A 14,208-nucleotide genomic window follows, 5' to 3' on the forward strand; every position below is an offset into this window, starting at 1 on the left:
GCGGGGAAAGGGAAGGGAGGAGGCGCTTCCCCCCAGCGGGCGGAGGGTTTGTTACGCTGTTAGGCTGAGAAGGTGTTGCAAGTGGCACGGGTCAGTCTGAATAGGGACCTGAAGCGTCGGGATGGCTCCGGCTTTGGCAGGCCGTGCCGTCTTTGGAGCGGAGCTGTTTCCCCGCAATCCTCCTGTAGCTCAGCTCCTGTCCTGTCCCTCGGCCGGAGGGAATCCCTCTACTCTCTTCGGTGCTCTTTCGTTTGATGATGCTGATCTCCGGTTGGGGTTTGCTGTTTGTTTTGCAGGTGCCTCGTTGTCCGCGTCTCGTGCTGCTCGACAGATGCCCCGGCCCGGGTTTGCAGCCGGTGGTGGAGCCGCCTGAGGGGAAGGGGCCAGCCCTGGGTCTGGTCGTTCGGTGCATTTTTTGGGGCGAATTAAAAAAAACGGTGCGTGTGGGGGGTGTGTGTGTGTGTGATGATGTCATTTGGGGCAGCCGGATGTCAGCGGGGGAGCGACGGTGCGGCGGAGGAGCAGGTGAGTGGGGGTTAAGTGGGGTTCCCCCCAGAAGAGGGTGGGTCACGGCCCCCAAACGCCTGAAAACTTGGTGCGGGGCAGGTGGTTGGGGTTTTGGGCGGTGGTGTTTAAAAAATGTTAAAAGCTGTATATGCGGGGGTGAGGCATTGGAGTAGAGAACAATCTCTCATTTTTCTGTGTGTTGAAAAATAATATTCCCTTACGTATATAAAAGGAGTTCCAAATACCAACCCGTATCTCTAAGGATTCTGTGTTATTTAATGGGAGTTTAGACGACGGAAAGATTTTTTAAAAGATTTATTTATAAAGAGAGATTGAAGCGTCAAAGCGGATGTCTGGACAGGTCGCTAGTCCAATTGGATGTTGTCTATCGTGCGTGTTAATCTGTAAGTCTAAACAGATGTGACTCTTAGCAGAGGTTCTATCGAAGTGTATCAAGAGCATCCGTTTTCCCTAAGCCTTACCCACGGGTCGGTCAGTGCGGAGGCGTAAACGCCTGTGCTGTAGATGGTTCCAGACTGCAAAGAGAGCCTATCGCTAGAAGGGATTTCCAAACTGGCCCTCCCCTCTGCTCTCTCTTGCCGGCGTCCAAGCGCTTTCAAAAGCGCTTTAAGCAGGAGTGTTGATTCCCAGGAGGATAGGGAAGCTCTACAGAGAGACTTAGGTAGATTGGATCGTTGGGCCAACATCAGTGGTATGAGTTTCAACAAGGGCAAGTGCCAGGTTCTGCGCGTGGGCCACAATAACCCCGAGCAGCGCTACAGGCTTGGGGAAATGTGGCTGGAAAACCACCTGGAAGAAAGAGACCTGGGGGTTCTAATGGACAAGCGGCTGAACGTGAGCCGGCAGTGTGCCCAGGTGGCCACGAAAGCCAACGGCATCCTGGCTTGTATTAGAAACAGCGTGAGCAGCAGAAGTAGGGAGGCGATTGTGCCCCTGTACTCGGCACTGGTGAGGCCACACCTGGAGTATTGCGTCCGGTTTTGGGCACCTCAATCCAAGAGAGATGTCGAGGTGCTGGAGCGAGTGCAGAGGAGGGCAACGAAGCTGGTGAAGGGCCTGGAAAACAAATCCTATGAAGAGCGGTTGAAGGAGCTGGGACTGTTTAGTATGAGGAAGAGGGGGCTGAGGGGAGACCTCGTCACTCTCTAAAACTACTTGAAAGGACACTGTAGAGAGGTCGGTGCTGGTCTCTTGGCACAGGTAGGTAATGACAGAACGAGAGGGAACGGCTTCAAGCTCCAACAGGGTAGGTTTAGACTGGACATTAGGAAAGAATGTTTCACAGAACGAGTGGTCGGGCATTGGAACAGGCTGCCCAGGGAGGTGGTCGAGTCACCATCCCTGGATGTGTTTAAGAACCGTTGAGATGTGGTGTTGGGGGATATGGTGTAGGGGAGAACTTTGTAGAGTAGGGTAGATGGTTGGACTCGATGATCCCAAGGGTCTCTTGCAACCTAGACGATTCTATGATTCTATGAAAAGCAGCCCCTTCCCCCGTTTCCCCTCCCGCCCTGGGGAGCTGGATCGGTGCAGCGGGACAGGGGGAAAAAAACCCAGCCCCGTTTTCCTGCAGGGACGCAAAGCTCCCCGATGTCTCTGTGGTGGATAAGGCGGCACCCCCGCCTGCCTTCCTGGACGCCGGCGGACTGGCTGCTGTCGCCCCCACGGCCCCCGGGGCCACGCGCAGAGCGCCGCGGCGTCCCTGGGGCTGGTTGCGGGGCGAACACCGGAGGTTTTTGGCGCCGAGGCGACGGCTGCGGCTGCCCGGACTGCGAGCGGGGACAGGGCAGAGAGCGGGAAGCCTTGCCCGCCGGTAAGTGGTCACGGTGCGCGGGTGGAGGGAAGCGGGCTGAGAGCGGTCACCGCTCGTGGCCCCGGTGAGGTCTCAGAGGGGGACAAGGAAGGGGGCGGGGGCGTGGGCGCTGCCCGGCTGCCAGGTGCTTTCCGCCCGCTGCGGACCGGTCCGCAGCGATTTCTGGGCTGGCCGCCGTTTTCCCCCGGCCCCCTCCGGTTCCGGAGCGGCTCGGCCCGCCCATACCGCGCGCCCATTGGTCGCGGTGCCGTAAGCGGCGTCCGTCCTCTAGGAGCCCCCGTCCCATTGGCCGATCGCGCCGTCAATCTCCAGCGCCTCCCAGACCGGCCAATCGGAGCGCGGCAGGCGATCCGACCAATCGGAGCGGGGCGGTCGCGTTGTGATTGGCTCGTCCTCCTGTCAATCCGCCCGGGGGCTGTTGCCATGGTGAGGAAGCCCCGCCCGGTCGCGCATGCGCAGTAGTAAGGACGGCGCCGCCCTCACTACTGCGCATGCGCCACCGGGCGGGGCGTCCTCACCATGGCAACCGCCATTGGCGTCCCACTCCGGCCAATCGGAGCGCAGCAGGCGATCCGACCAATCGGAGCGCGGCGGTCGCGTTGTGATTGGCTCGTCCTCCTGTCAATCCGCCCGGGGGCGGTTGCCATGGTGAGGAAGCCCCGCCTGGTCGCGCATGCGCAGTAGTAAGGGCGGCGCCGCCCTCGCTGCTGCCGCCGCTTGTGGACAAAAAGCGGTACTGCAGGTACGGGGGTAGGGGGGTCCGGCCGCATGCGCAGTGGACGGGGGGGGGGGGGGGGCGCTGCGCTCGCCGCTGCCGCCCGTGCCAGCAGAAACCGGCGCTGCAGCTCGGCGGATGCGGGGGGGGGGGAAGGCGGAGCCCTGGGAGGTTCCATTTTCCCCAAATTGGGGAAAATTATTCAATTTGGGGTTTTTTTCGGTGCTTTTCCGCAACGGAAAAGACTTCAGGGTTTTGTTAGGGTTTTTCTTGCCCTTCCCCGCCGCCGGGGACGGCGCCCATGCGGGGGCTGACGCTGCAGAACCGTAAATTGAACCCCCAAATTGAACCCCGAACATGAATAACATTTTCCCCAATTTGGGGAAAAGGGAACCTTCCCCGGTCCCGCCTCCCCCCGCTCCCCGAGCCGCAGCGCCGGTTTCTGCTGGCACGGGCGGCAGCGGCGGCGAGCGCAGCGCCCCCCTTTCTACTGGGCATGCGCGCCCCCCCCCCCCCCCCCCCCGCCCTGTACCTGCGTACCTGCAGTACCGCTTTTTGTCCACGAGGGGGCAGTAGCGAGCACGGCGCCGCCCTCACTACTGCGCATGCGCGACCAGGAGGGGGCTTCCTCACCATGGCAACCGCCATTAGCGTCCCACTCCGGCCAATCGGAGCGCGGCAGGCGATCCGACCAATCGGAGCGCGGCGGTCGCGTTGTGATTGGCTCGTCCTCCTGTCAATCCGCCCGGGGGCGGTTGCCATGGTGAGGAAGCCCCGCCTGGTCGCGCATGCGCAGTAGTAAGGGAGGCGCCGTGCTCGCTACTGCGCATGCGCCACCGGGCGGGGCGTCCTCACCATGGCAACCGCCCCGGGCGGATTGACAGGAGGACGAGCCAATCACAGCGCGACCGCCGCGCTCCGATTGGTCGGATCGCCTGCCGCGCTCCGATTGGCCGGGGTGGGAGGCGCTGAAGATTGACGGCGCGATCGACCAATGGGACGGGCTCCCCGAGGACGGACGCCGCTTCCGGCGCCGCGACCAATGGGCGCGCCGCATGGGCGGGCCGAGCCGCTCCGGAACCGGAGGGGGCCGGGGGAAAATGGCGGCGCGCGCAGAAGCGGCTGCGGCGCGGCGCGGACCGCACCGCACCGGACCGGACCGGCGCGGGCGGAAAGCACCGGGCAGCCGGACAGCGTCGCGGTGCCGCTGGACAGCGTCGCGGTGCCGCTGGACAGCGTCGAGGCCAGCGGGGGGGCGCGGGGAAGGCGGCCGGGGTCCCGAGGCGGCTCCGAGGGGAGACGGCGTTGCGGGGGGGCGGGCTGAGGCGTCTGGGGAGGTGCTCGCGGCTCCCGGGGCTGGCAAACGGGCTCGCGTGGCTGGTGTTGGGGCTTCAGCCGGAGAGGGAGTCGTGTGGCTTTGGGCTGAGGGGCGGGGGTGGAGTCCGGCGTTTTGGGGACTCGAGCAGAGGCTCAGCGGCTGGGTTTTGGGGCTCGGAAGGGGGCAGTAAGTGATGCGGTTTGGGGGCGGAGAGCAGAAGCCGTTTTGGCTGGTTCTGCAGGGGGGGTGGGCAGGAGGGCGTTGGGGGCTGCGGGGGAAAGCAGGGGCTGGGCGGGCTGCGGGGTGCTCAAACAGCAGGTGAGGTTTTCAAATCTGCAACTTGTAACTGTTGCAGCTTTATTCTGGCTTCCTCCATTTTTGCAAAAGCTTTTGTTGCTAGACAGAGCATTCCTCTGTGTATCAGCTACTTGAGCTAGTTTATTTCAATGCGTCTGATCAGGTTTGTCTGTTCAGCAAAGTGGCATTTAAAGGTGACGTTTCACCGGATGCCAGCGGCTGTGCCTTATTTCCAGTATAAAGATGTATTCCCCAAATATCAGAGTGGGATATAACAGCTGCAGCTGGTCAAAAGTAACACTGAAATGCAAAATTTAGAATTTCTTTTTTCCCATTGGCTCCTCCTCAGTATGAACACAAAGTTAATTTCTATTCTTAATTCCTATTTATGCTACATATATGAAGGATGAACGCGAGGAAAGGAGACCATAAAATACTGGCCTATTGCTATTTGTATGCTGCGCTTTGAACAGAAGAGACAAAACTGTCCTTTTTGTGAAATAATACTGGCTGTATCAGTGCCGTCCTCGTGTTTTTATTCAAAAATGTGAGATTTGTTGCCCCGAATGGTGAGAGTAGTTTTTGTTAATGGAAGTCGCAAGAGGTTCTGCCACCTTAAAAACCATAGAATCGTAGAATGGTTAGAATTGGAAGGGACCTTCAAGATCATCGTGTTGCAGCCCCCCTGCCTTGGGCAGGGACGCCTCCACTAGAGCGGGTTGCTCAAAGCCCCGTCCAGCCTGGCCTTAAACACTTCCAGGGATGGGGCATCCACAGCTTCCCCGGGCAACCTGTTCCAGTGCCTCACCACCCTCACGGTAAAGAATTTCCTCCTAATATCTAGTCTGAATCTCCCCTCTTCCGATTTAAAACCGTTACCCCTTGTCCTGTCGCTGCCTTTCCCGACAGAGAGTCCCTCTCCGGCTCTCCCGTAGGCTCCCTTCAGATATTGGAAGGCTGCTCTGAGGTCTCCCCGGAGCCTTCTCTTCTCCAGGCTGAACAACCCCAGCTCTCTCAGTCTCTCTTCACAGGGGAGGTGCTCCGTCCCTCCGATGGTTTTCGTGGCCCTCCGCTGGGCCCCTTCCAACAGGTCCACGTCCTTCCCGTGTCGAGGACTCCAAAGCTGGACACCGTACGCCAGGTGGGGTCTCGCGCGCGCAGAGTAGAGGGGGGTAGAATCGCCTCCCGTGACCCGCTGGCCACGCTTCTCTTGATGCAGCCCAGGGTGGGGTTGGCTTTCTGGGCTGCCAGCGCGCGTTGCCGGCTCGTACTGACATGTAATAATGCTACTGACGTACCGTTAGCAGCCTCGTGTTAAAAGAAGCAAGAAGCTGTAATATCCTTAATTTAGACAGTTTTTACGTGAAATGGTGCATCCTCACTGTTTTGTCACTTTCAGGAGCGAGCAATTGACCGAGAGCAGGAGAGAGACCTTTTCCAGCAAGAGATAGGGAAGCCGGAACAACAGCTTAAGGTTCCACAAAGGATTCGGCCTGTCAGCGAGCATCAAACCGGAGAGGTAACGCGCGCTATTGCTTGTACTCAAGGGATCTAAATGGTACGCTGACAGCCGTTCGGATACCCTAGGGAAGCTGTTTTATGGTGTCCCTAACCTGCATCCGTTCGCAAGGCAGGAAAGGAAATCCCCCGAGATGAAAGGCTACGGTGTCGGGGGAACGTGGGGAAAGTGTGTTCTGGGTGTTTTTTGAGTCGGTCGGTTGGATGTTTTTAGTAGCAGACACACAGAAGCCTCGTAACTTTCAAAAAGACTCCCTCGCGTAACTTAATTTAGAGAATGGGGTTTTCAAAAGCCCGTGGAAACATTCAGGACTCCTGTAGCGATTCCCCCTGCTCTTGTGTCCTTTTGTGACATCCTGTTGGTAGCACGGGTACGGGCACCGCAGGAACGCAGTGACCAAGGGGTCACAGCCGAGACGTAGCGGCGCTCTCTGCGTGCGCCTCCCCGGGAGACGTCTGTCTCCCCTGAAACAATCTGGTGACCGCAGAAGGGCAGCTCGAGGAAGTCACAGCAACCTCTTAGGCCCAGCAAAAGCCAGAAAAGCGACAGCGGTGCAAACGCTGTGTATTGTGAAGCTTTTTGCCTGTTTTGTTTGGTGACCTTTGGGTCAATTAAACTGCATTTTATTTTTTGGTGGGTTTTCTCCTGTCTTGCTTTTAGAGCAAGGCTGATATTTTTGCGTGATTCTCTCGCCCGATTTTCAGTCTTCAGCTTCTTCTCAGGTGGCACTGCGATTTTCAAAGAAAAGCTCTTCCTTTCGGTTCAGTTCAGTTGCTGTCGTTCGGTTCTTAAATGGTAGCAACGTTTAGTATTCTATATTAGATAGTTTATGACCACAGACAGTAATGGGACATACATGGATAGACGTGAAATGTAAGTTGTCAAAATATTTATTGCCTTACAATTCTCGGAGGTAGGGGTGTGTTTCCTGGGGTTTCAAAATCTATTTCACTAAAGGGTTTGTAACAAATCCTGCAAAGTGTTCAGCCCGTACCGGGCGACCTGGCTGTCGTCAGCCTCTGCGTACAAGGAGTGGTGGGCCATTAGCCGAATGTGTGTTAACCGACACGCGTGGAGCAATTCCGCATCCGTCTGCTTCTGTGGCAAAGCGGGTGCCCGCTCCTGTCCTACGGACACGTTCCACAGAGGGGGGAGGCACAATTAGTTTTCCTGAATCCGGGATGTTCGTTTTGAGTTCGTTTTGTGATGCGTCTCCTCATAATTTGAGGCATGGGTAGCACGTGAATTCCTAGTTAAAATTCTCACAGTTAAAAAGGCAAAACTTCTCCCGAGAAAAAAAATTTCAAATTTGATTGCATAATGAAACGAGGCCTTTTTTTCTGCACAGAAACGATTTGTGCAAATCGTCCTGAATTACAAGCGTGTATACACAGATGTGTACGCTCCAAGTTGGCAGATAGGCTGCAGCAGCAATGTAAAGCATGCTTTAAGGTGAAAGATGGCTGTAACTGTGATGAAAACTTTAAGGTTCGTACTAGATGCTTTTAAAGTAGGATTTTTAACAGGCAGGCGCAGCGGCAATTTTAGAGCTGAGTGGTGCCGAATATTACCCATTTACAGACAGAATTCTCGGTACTGTCTTAGATTTACATCGAATTTCTATCAAATGAGCCACCTAGCCTTCCTATATAGTATATTTTGGTGCCCCGATATTACTTGGCGTATTTCATAAGTATACCTTTTATCGCCGTTTCTCGTGCTTTTCCGAGAGAGCTGCTTTACTTTTTCGTAGTTGCACGGTTTTTGAATGCCTCTTCTGCCTTTCAGATCTTCTCTTTCTCCTACGCCTTAAATACTCGTACAAGAACGTGCAGAAAATGTTATGTGCAGCTGTAACGTGCTTTGGGGTTTTTTTTGGTAGGATGAAATGGAAATACTGGGACTGGCGATCCAGAAGTCTGAAGAAGCCACCGTAAAGGACCGTCCCAGTGACTACCGTCGAGTTAGGATTATTAAAAGCACCAAAGCGACACGCTCGTAGAGATGGGGACTACCTCTGGACACGTGTTAATCCCGGTCAGGTGTCCTCGGGATACAGATGGTCTGCGCTTCCTGCTCTGACAAGACAGAAGCGATGAGCTTCAGGATGAGCTCCTGAAGACAAGAAAGAGGCCAGGTGCCGGGGTTCTTGTCTCTTTGTTTGTTTGTTTTGGGCGGGGGGTGGTGGGCGGGCGGGCGTGTGGCTTCCAAAACAGGGTGCGCGGTTGACTGCAGGTGGCAGCCTGCAGAGCTCTTTTGCTGCCTGACCTCGCCTTTTCTTTGTCACTCCTCTTTCATGGCATCTGCGCTGAAAGCCGGGGCGGTCAACGAAGAGACGTGGACAAAACGGGACGAACCGGCGCCGCTTCTGCCTGTTTTCCAGGCTTTGCCACGAACCAAGGAGCATCATCAGCCTCGTCACTGGTGGCGGCGAGTCCTGAGGTGGCTTAGGTGAGTCGAGCCTTCCAGGAACGTCCGTTGTCCGTAGCCTACGGCGTGTCATTTGGACGTCAGTCGGAAGGAGGTTTCCCTTTCTGAAAGGGAACCGGTTTCTCGTGCCAAGCGGTCGCCTCTCCTGAAGTTCCCACGAGAGGGGATCCTCGGAGACGATGCGCTGGGCAGCAGAAGTCATCAGCGAGGAGACGTCGCGCGCTCTATTAAATAGGGACAAAAAGAAAGACGATGTCCTTCCAAAGGCCCGAGCGCGGCACCTCTTCCGACGGCCGATGGCATGGCCGGCCTTTGGGCTCTGGGTCCCCCGTAACAGCGGGGACACGGCCAAACCCTGTTCCTCTGCGTGTTCGGCACAGCCAAAAGCCTTGGCCGGTCCGCCGGTCGTTTTCGGTAGCCTGGTGGATTGCGGCACCGGGGATTGGATTTCCCCCCGCCAAAAGTACAGCCGTTTGGGGAATCTCTTACCTTCCTGGTTTTTTCTATCGTAAAGGAGACTTTAAAAAAAGGGTTAAAGTCGTATAACGTGCAAACTGACTTGCAGGCTTTAAACGGCAACCGTCCACCGGCTGTAGCCTACAGCGTCTTAGGCGTCCCTAAGCGGCGAGGTATTTGTTCCAAATCTTTGAAAAGAGAGGCGACTGAAGGTAACGGGTTGGGTTTTTGGTTGGGTTTTTTTTCTAGTTTTTTTGTTTTTTGTTTTTCCCCCCCCTTTTCTTTAGGCGGAGTGCTCTGAAGAACCTGATTTCTGCCTGGCTTTCAGCGTCGCGTTTCCCCGGCAGTGCGGTAGCATCTCTCTCGGGCAGTGCCGCCGGCCAGATGTCCCTCCTCCTTGGGTAGGAGAGAAAGCAGCCCCCGGTCAAATGACAACTGCGCGTTCTGGAGACGGAGAGCGCAACGGTGGGGGTTCGGAGCTGTGCCAGTTGAATTAGCGCCGAAGAAAAAGTCCGAGGCTTTTCTAGCGTGAGTATTTTTCTTGGCCGTATCTAAACGCGCGCAGAGCTTTCCAGCGGCGGGGAAAGGGAAGGGAGGAGGCGCTTCCCCCCAGCGGGCGGAGGGTTTGTTACGCTGTTAGGCTGAGAAGGTGTTGCAAGTGGCACGGGTCAGTCTGAATAGGGACCTGAAGCGTCGGGATGGCTCCGGCTTTGGCAGGCCGTGCCGTCTTTGGAGCGGAGCTGTTTCCCCGCAATCCTCCTGTAGCTCAGCTCCTGTCCTGTCCCTCGGCCGGAGGGAATCCCTCTACTCTCTTCGGTGCTCTTTCGTTTGATGATGCTGATCTCCGGTTGGGGTTTGCTGTTTGTTTTGCAGGTGCCTCGTTGTCCGCGTCTCGTGCTGCTCGACAGATGCCCCGGCCCGGGTTTGCAGCCGGTGGTGGAGCCGCCTGAGGGGAAGGGGCCAGCCCTGGGTCTGGTCGTTCGGTGCATTTTTTGGGGCGAATTAAAAAAAACGGTGCGTGTGGGGGGTGTGTGTGTGTGTGATGATGTCATTTGGGGCAGCCGGATGTCAGCGGGGGAGCGACGGTGCGGCGGAGGAGCAGGTGAGTGGGGGTTAAGTGGGGTTCCCCCCAGAAGAGGGTGGGTCACGGCCCCCAAACGCCTGAAAACTTGGTGCGGGGCAGGTGGTTGGGGTTTTGGGCGGTGGTGTTTAAAAAATGTTAAAAGCTGTATATGCGGGGGTGAGGCATTGGAGTAGAGAACAATCTCTCATTTTTCTGTGTGTTGAAAAATAATATTCCCTTACGTATATAAAAGGAGTTCCAAATACCAACCCGTATCTCTAAGGATTCTGTGTTATTTAATGGGAGTTTAGACGACGGAAAGATTTTTTAAAAGATTTATTTATAAAGAGAGATTGAAGCGTCAAAGCGGATGTCTGGACAGGTCGCTAGTCCAATTGGATGTTGTCTATCGTGCGTGTTAATCTGTAAGTCTAAACAGATGTGACTCTTAGCAGAGGTTCTATCGAAGTGTATCAAGAGCATCCGTTTTCCCTAAGCCTTACCCACGGGTCGGTCAGTGCGGAGGCGTAAACGCCTGTGCTGTAGATGGTTCCAGACTGCAAAGAGAGCCTATCGCTAGAAGGGATTTCCAAACTGGCCCTCCCCTCTGCTCTCTCTTGCCGGCGTCCAAGCGCTTTCAAAAGCGCTTTAAGCAGGAGTGTTGATTCCCAGGAGGATAGGGAAGCTCTACAGAGAGACTTAGGTAGATTGGATCGTTGGGCCAACATCAGTGGTATGAGTTTCAACAAGGGCAAGTGCCAGGTTCTGCGCGTGGGCCACAATAACCCCGAGCAGCGCTACAGGCTTGGGGAAATGTGGCTGGAAAACCACCTGGAAGAAAGAGACCTGGGGGTTCTAATGGACAAGCGGCTGAACGTGAGCCGGCAGTGTGCCCAGGTGGCCACGAAAGCCAACGGCATCCTGGCTTGTATTAGAAACAGCGTGAGCAGCAGAAGTAGGGAGGCGATTGTGCCCCTGTACTCGGCACTGGTGAGGCCACACCTGGAGTATTGCGTCCGGTTTTGGGCACCTCAATCCAAGAGAGATGTCGAGGTGCTGGAGCGAGTGCAGAGGAGGGCAACGAAGCTGGTGAAGGGCCTGGAAAACAAATCCTATGAAGAGCGGTTGAAGGAGCTGGGACTGTTTAGTATGAGGAAGAGGGGGCTGAGGGGAGACCTCGTCACTCTCTAAAACTACTTGAAAGGACACTGTAGAGAGGTCGGTGCTGGTCTCTTGGCACAGGTAGGTAATGACAGAACGAGAGGGAACGGCTTCAAGCTCCAACAGGGTAGGTTTAGACTGGACATTAGGAAAGAATGTTTCACAGAACGAGTGGTCGGGCATTGGAACAGGCTGCCCAGGGAGGTGGTCGAGTCACCATCCCTGGATGTGTTTAAGAACCGTTGAGATGTGGTGTTGGGGGATATGGTGTAGGGGAGAACTTTGTAGAGTAGGGTAGATGGTTGGACTCGATGATCCCAAGGGTCTCTTGCAACCTAGACGATTCTATGATTCTATGAAAAGCAGCCCCTTCCCCCGTTTCCCCTCCCGCCCTGGGGAGCTGGATCGGTGCAGCGGGACAGGGGGAAAAAAACCCAGCCCCGTTTTCCTGCAGGGACGCAAAGCTCCCCGATGTCTCTGTGGTGGATAAGGCGGCACCCCCGCCTGCCTTCCTGGACGCCGGCGGACTGGCTGCTGTCGCCCCCACGGCCCCCGGGGCCACGCGCAGAGCGCCGCGGCGTCCCTGGGGCTGGTTGCGGGGCGAACACCGGAGGTTTTTGGCGCCGAGGCGACGGCTGCGGCTGCCCGGACTGCGAGCGGGGACAGGGCAGAGAGCGGGAAGGCCTGCCCGCCGGTAAGTGGTCACGGTCCCTGGGTGGAGGGAAGCGGGCTGAGAGCGGTCACCGCTCGTGGCCCCGGTGAGGTCTCAGAGGGGGACAAGGAAGGGGGCGGGGGCGTGGGCGCTGCCCGGCTGCCAGGTGCTTTCCGCCCGCTGCGGACCGGTCCGCAGCGATTTCTGGGCTGGCCGCCGTTTTCCCCCGGCCCCCTCCGGTTCCGGAGCGGCTCGGCCCGCCCATACCGCGCGCCCATTGGTCGCGGTGCCGTAAGCGGCGTCCGTCCTCTAGGAGCCCCCGTCCCATTGGCCGATCGCGCCGTCAATCTCCAGCGCCTCCCAGACCGGCCAATCGGAGCGCGGCAGGCGATCCGACCAATCGGAGCGGGGCGGTCGCGTTGTGATTGGCTCGTCCTCCTGTCAATCCGCCCGGGGGCTGTTGCCATGGTGAGGAAGCCCCGCCTGGTCGCGCATGCGCAGTAGTAAGGACGGCGCCGCCCTCACTACTGCGCATGCGCCACCGGGCGGGGCGTCCTCACCATGGCAACCGCCATTGGCGTCCCACTCCGGCCAATCGGAGCGCAGCAGGCGATCCGACCAATCGGAGCGCGGCGGTCGCGTTGTGATTGGCTCGTCCTCCTGTCAATCCGCCCGGGGGCGGTTGCCATGGTGAGGAAGCCCCGCCTGGTCGCGCATGCGCAGTAGTAAGGGCGGCGCCGTGCTCGCTACTGCCGCCTTGTGGACAAAAATCGGTACTGCAGGTGGGGGGCGCGCATGCGCAGTGGAAAGAGTGGCGCCGCCCTCGCTGCTGCCGCCGCTTGTGGACAAAAAGCGGTACTGCAGGTACGGGGGTAGGGGGGTCCGGCCGCATGCGCAGTGGACGGGGGGGGGGGGGGGGGGGGGCTGCGCTCGCCGCTGCCGCCCGTGCCAGCAGAAACCGGCGCTGCAGCTCGGCGGATGCGGGGGGGGGGGGAAGGCGGAGCCCTGGGAGGTTCCATTTTCCCCAAATTGGGGAAAATTATTCAATTTGGGGTTTTTTTCGGTGCTTTTCCGCAACGGAAAAGACTTCAGGGTTTTGTTAGGGTTTTTCTTGCCCTTCCCCGCCGCCGGGGACGGCGCCCATGCGGGGGCTGACGCTGCAGAACCGTAAATTGAACCCCCAAATTGAACCCCGAACATGAATAACATTTTCCCCAATTTGGGGAAAAGGGAACCTTCCCCGGTCCCGCCTCCCCCCGCTCCCCGAGCCGCAGCGCCGGTTTCTGCTGGCACGGGCGGCAGCGGCGGCGAGCGCAGCGCCCCCCTTTCTACTGGGCATGCGCGCCCCCCCCCCCCCCCGCCCTGTACCTGCGTACCTGCAGTACCGCTTTTTGTCCACGAGGGGGCAGTAGCGAGCACGGCGCCGCCCTCACTACTGCGCATGCGCGACCAGGAGGGGGCTTCCTCACCATGGCAACCGCCATTAGCGTCCCACTCCGGCCAATCGGAGCGCGGCAGGCGATCCGACCAATCGGAGCGCGGCGGTCGCGTTGTGATTGGCTCGTCCTCCTGTCAATCCGCCCGGGGGCGGTTGCCATGGTGAGGAAGCCCCGCCTGGTCGCGCATGCGCAGTAGTAAGGGAGGCGCCGTGCTCGCTACTGCGCATGCGCCACCGGGCGGGGCGTCCTCACCATGGCAACCGCCCCGGGCGGATTGACAGGAGGACGAGCCAATCACAGCGCGACCGCCGCGCTCCGATTGGTCGGATCGCCTGCCGCGCTCCGATTGGCCGGGGTGGGAGGCGCTGAAGATTGACGGCGCGATCGACCAATGGGACGGGCTCCCCGAGGACGGACGCCGCTTCCGGCGCCGCGACCAATGGGCGCGCCGCATGGGCGGGCCGAGCCGCTCCGGAACCGGAGGGGGCCGGGGGAAAATGGCGGCGCGCGCAGAAGCGGCTGCGGCGCGGCGCGGACCGCACCGCACCGGACCGGACCGGCGCGGGCGGAAAGCACCGGGCAGCCGGACAGCGTCGCGGTGCCGCTGGACAGCGTCGCGGTGCCGCTGGACAGCGTCGAGGCCAGCGGGGGGGCGCGGGGAAGGCGGCCGGGGTCCCGAGGCGGCTCCGAGGGGAGACGGCGTTGCGGGGGGGCGGGCTGAGGCGTCTGGGGAGGTGCTCGCGGCTCCCGGGGCTGGCAAACGGGCTCGCGTGGCTGGTGTTGGGGCTTCAGCCGGAGAGGGAGTCGTGTGGCTTTG

Source organism: Numenius arquata, chromosome 13 (genome assembly GCF_964106895.1).
Source record: "Numenius arquata chromosome 13, bNumArq3.hap1.1, whole genome shotgun sequence".
Taxonomy (NCBI): Eukaryota; Metazoa; Chordata; class Aves; order Charadriiformes; family Scolopacidae; genus Numenius; species Numenius arquata.